A 5,000-nucleotide genomic window follows, 5' to 3' on the forward strand; every position below is an offset into this window, starting at 1 on the left:
CCCTGGGTACAGAAAACATTATACACAGAGTGCCCTGGGTACAGAAAACATTATACACAGAGTGCCCTGGGTACAGAAAACATTATACACAGAGTGCCCTGGGTACAGAAAACATTATACACAGAGTGCCCTGGGTACAGAAAACATTATACACAGAGTGCCCTGGGTACAGAAAACATTATACACAGAGTGCCCTGGGTACAGAAAACATTATACACAGAGTGCCCTGGGTACAGAAAACATTATACACAGAGTGCCCTGGGTACAGAAAACATTATACACAGAGTGCCCTGGGTACAGAAAACATTATACACAGAGTGCCCTGGGTACAGAAAACATTATACACAGAGTGCCCTGGGTACAGAAAACATTATACACAGAGTGCCCTGGGTACAGAAAACATTATACACAGAGTGCCCTGGGTACAGAAAACATTATACACAGAGTGCCCTGGGTACAGAAAACATTATACACAGAGTGCCCTGGGTACAGAAAACATTATACACAGAGTGCCCTGGGTACAGAAAACATTATACACAGAGTGCCCTGGGTACAGAAAACATTATACAAAGAGGTTACAAGTTTACAGACATGAGAAAACAATGAGAACAAGTGAAAATATTTCATGTAAAACAGGAACACTCCTCGTGTAGGGCGCTCTCTCTCTAGGAGCATTCTGACAGGAACACTCCTCGTGTAGGGTGCTCTCTCTCTAGGAGCATTCTGACAGGAACACTCCTCGTGTAGGGTGCTCTCTCTCTAGGAGCATTCTGACAGGAACACTCCTCGTGTAGGGCGCTCTCTCTCTAGGAGCATTCTGACAGGAACACTCCTCGTGTAGGGCGCTCTCTCTCTAGGAGCATTCTGACAGGAACACTCCTCGTGTAGGGCGCTCTCTCTCTAGGAGCATTCTGACAGGAACACTCCTCGTGTAGGGCGCTCTCTCTCTAGGAGCATTCTGACAGGAACACTCCTCGTGTAGGGCGCTCTCTCTCTAGGAGCATTCTGACAGGAACACTCCTCGTGTAGGGCGCTCTCTCTCTAGGAGCATTCTGACAGGAACACTCCTCGTGTAGGGCGCTCTCTCTCTAGGAGCATTCTGACAGGAACACTCCTCGTGTAGGGCGCTCTCTCTCTAGGAGCATTCTGACAGGAACACTCCTCGTGTAGGGCGCTCTCTCTCTAGGAGCATTCTGACAGGAACACTCCTCGTGTAGGGCGCTCTCTCTCTAGGAGCATTCTGACAGGAACACTCCTCGTGTAGGGCGCTCTCTCTCTAGGAGCATTCTGACAGGAACACTCCTCGTGTAGGGCGCTCTCTCTCTAGGAGCATTCTGACAGGAACACTCCTCGTGTAGGGCGCTCTCTCTCTAGGAGCATTCTGACAGGAACACTCCTCGTGTAGGGCGCTCTCTCTCTAGGAGCATTCTGACAGGAACACTCCTCGTGTAGGGCGCTCTCTCTCTAGGAGCATTCTGACAGGAACACTCCTCGTGTAGGGCGCTCTCTCTCTAGGAGCATTCTGACAGGAACACTCCTCGTGTAGGGCGCTCTCTCTCTAGGAGCATTCTGACAGGAACACTCCTCGTGTAGGGCGCTCTCTCTCTAGGAGCATTCTGACAGGAACACTCCTCGTGTAGGGCGCTCTCTCTCTAGGAGCATTCTGACAGGAACACTCCTCGTGTAGGGGGGGCGCTCTCTCTCTAGGAGCATTCTGACAGGAACACTCCTCGTGTAGGGCGCTCTCTCTCTAGGAGCATTCTGACAGGAACACTCCTCGTGTAGGGGGGGCGCTCTCTCTAGGAGCATTCTGACAGGAACACTCCTCGTGTAGGGGGGCGCTCTCTCTAGCAGCATTCTGACAGGAACACTCCTCGTGTAGGGCGCTCTCTCTAGGAGCATTCTGACAGGAACACTCCTCGTGTAGGGCGCTCTCTCTCTAGGAGCATTCTGAAAGAATTCAGAGGGATCAATCACTCCAATTGTAAATGGTCCTGGAGCTCATTCCATTTGTTAGGAGCATAAAAAGAAAAAGCGGTGTTTCCCTGCTCAGTCCTCACGCGTGGGACAGACAGTCTGACATAAGACCTGCTCAGTCCTCACGCGTGGGACAGACAGTCTGACATAAGACCTGCTCAGTCCTCACGCGTGGGACAGACAGTCTGACATAAGACCTGCTCAGTCCTCACGCGTGGCACAGACAGTCTGACATAAGACCTGCTCAGTCCTCACGCGTGGGACAGACAGTCTGACATAAGACCTGCTCAGTCCTCACGCGTGGGACAGACAGTCGGACATAAGAGCGCGAGCGTGTTTGATAACTGATACTGTTATGAGTGAGAGTTGAGGACAGATAAAGTGGCAGCTTCCCAATCAAAGCTTTATAAATAAACAAGAGACAATGTTGCTCTCTGCGAACCGTCAGGGAGGGCCAGCCCACATTTTCATACAATATACAGTGATGTGTAAGAAAACGGTCACCTGTTATGAAACGCAGAGCATTATGATACACAGCATCAAGCGGCTTCAAAATGGTGGGTGAGGCATGCATATATATAACTTCTCCATAATCAAAAACCGACAGAATTATCGATGTGTTAATTGTTACTTGCATCTGTTGCCTGTTGTTATCTTGTTTTCTATGTACTCATACCGTATCAGCGTCTTTGGGTCACTGAAAAGCACTTTATAAATTAAAGGGATTATTATTATCATTATTATTATTACAATACTTGTGATGTTAAGATGACATAAATTGGCTGTAAAGCATGACTCAAAATGTTTAACGTTGCAATGAGGGTTTTATTTTTTGAAAGAGCGACCTACATTCTGGCTGACTTGACGCTGTCTGCGAGAGATGCTTTTTTCCCCCCGGCATATTCCGTCAATGTAAAAATAATTCACCGTTAAGAAAGTCGAATTTCAGGCTGTGGGAACCACTGAATCTCTACTGACTCACGCTGGAAAAGGGGCGGCAACGCAGGAGGACGAGAAGCAGGGTCGGAAAATCACGGGTTGGACCACTGCCAAGATTGAATTGTTGAATTGTTTATTGTGGATAACCATTAGTCTACACCAAAGGTGAGACTACTGGGGTCCGAACACGTAAAATACAAACATAAAAATCCAAAAGCATTGGAGTAAAAACAACACAAATAAAGAAAAACAAAGAAAAACAAAAAACAAGTGAGTCAAGGCCCACTCAATATTCATGTCAGTCAAATATCAACCGTGTCAACTCTTGTTGAAATGTATCGGTCTTCCCGAGTAATTGCACCGGGAAAAACAACTTATCTTTTGTTTACCATACTCACATGAAACCATCATATTATAATTGAAATACTTGATTACAATATATAATACATAATACATATAATATAATACCGTAATACAAATTCCTTCCATGTTGCACAATTAACAAATCAGTAAATCAGAGACCAAAATCTATCTTATTATTCATAACTGCAAGTTTTAACTTTTTTTTTTAAACATAAATGTGTTCCTTGCCATAGTTATATTTATCGGTATTTTATTCCAGTAAGCAACTGCTCTATACATTACCGTCTTTTTCAGTGCATTTGTTTTTGGTAGAGGTAGAGTCAACCGTGAATCTATGATTGTATGATTTATATGGCCAGCCGGCGCAGAGCCGCTGCATAAAAACCCACCTCACTTGCAGGGTCGCTCTATCGGCTAAACGGCCCGACTTGGAAACTTTTAGACTGAAGAAAATGCCACTAGTTTGTGCATATTAGTGGGATTTTTGGCCAGTCTAAAAGGGGCTTAACATATACGCCCAAGCACATATACACCTCTGCATGAATTCAAATTGTGCCAATTTATAAATGAATAAATGTAAGACAATATAGTAGAGGGAAATGTCAGTGACTCAATAACGCGTGATACGTTTTACAGTCATTTTCTGAGCAGATCAATAACCACCGCTCTCTCTCTCTCTCTGTCTCCCCATTTCCTCCCTCCCTCCCTCCCTCCCCCCCCCCCCCCCCTCCCCCCCTCTTCCTCTCCTCTCCCTCACAGCCGCTTTGAGGAGAGGCCAGCGCTCGCTCGTGTCAATACCTCAAGTCATCCTCATGGAACCGTCCATTCCCAAGATATCACAGTATTACTCAACAGGACGTCCCGAAATCAGTCAGTCAACTAAGACGTGTTCCACAACGTGCTTCTCTAAATATCCATCGACACAGTACATGTTTACATTGTATATAAGATACTAAACACTGCAGATGCTGCCGCAAACTCTCTGCGGGCTGTCCCATCCTCATGTGGGTCTGCCTGCAATTTGCTCAGTCAGCTTTATGCGACAAATACTGTCGCATAAAGCGACATTTCAATAGGAAAACGATAGCGCCGTTGACTTTGAATGGAGCAGCTGTCCACATATCTTTTAATGTCTCGTTTAACTATCTTAATGATCAGTCAAACATTTGTCTGACAAACTTTTACTGTACAAATAATTCCATGAAATGTCGGTGGAACATATTGTATTGAACCAACTGCCCAATTCAACTCTAACAGAGCATTTACATTTAATGACAGAAATGCTCCATTGTAAGTTGATGGCACTAACCTTCAGTGGAACACTTGTGTCATTAAATGTAATTGGAACGATGTGGAACAAATATCATACGATGGAGCAAGTGCCCTGTGAACTTTGTCCCGTCAAATGTAGAGAAGCTGTAACTGTGTAGAGCATATTAGTGATGTCACCACTCAATCAACCAATAAAAGATGCTGGTTTATTTTTCAAAGCGGAGTGGTTTGGTCTGGCTGATTGTTTGATGTTGGAAGAGTTCAACTCCTGAATATCTGCCTGATGGATGCCTGCTTACTGTATGATACTGCTGAACGTCTGTGCAATACCCCCCCCCCCCCCCACACACACACAAACACACACACACACACAAACACACACACACACGCACACCAGAGTCCTGCACCGGGTCGGGGTTCCGCGGGGCCCCGCCGGGTACCCGCAAAAA

General features: G+C 45.9%; 1 protein-coding gene across 1 annotated transcript in view; it reads left to right on the top strand.

Annotated features, from left to right (window-relative positions):
• vip (vasoactive intestinal peptide) overlaps positions 1–5,000 on the top strand; it is a gene marked incomplete at both ends in the record, with an annotated part of 52,808 nt that overhangs the window by 5,978 nt on the left and 41,830 nt on the right. The gene's annotated exons all lie outside the window — the stretch shown is intronic.

Source organism: Poromitra crassiceps (genome assembly GCF_964638095.1).
Source record: "Poromitra crassiceps genome assembly, chromosome: 14".
NCBI lineage: Eukaryota > Metazoa > Chordata > Actinopteri > Beryciformes > Melamphaidae > Poromitra > Poromitra crassiceps.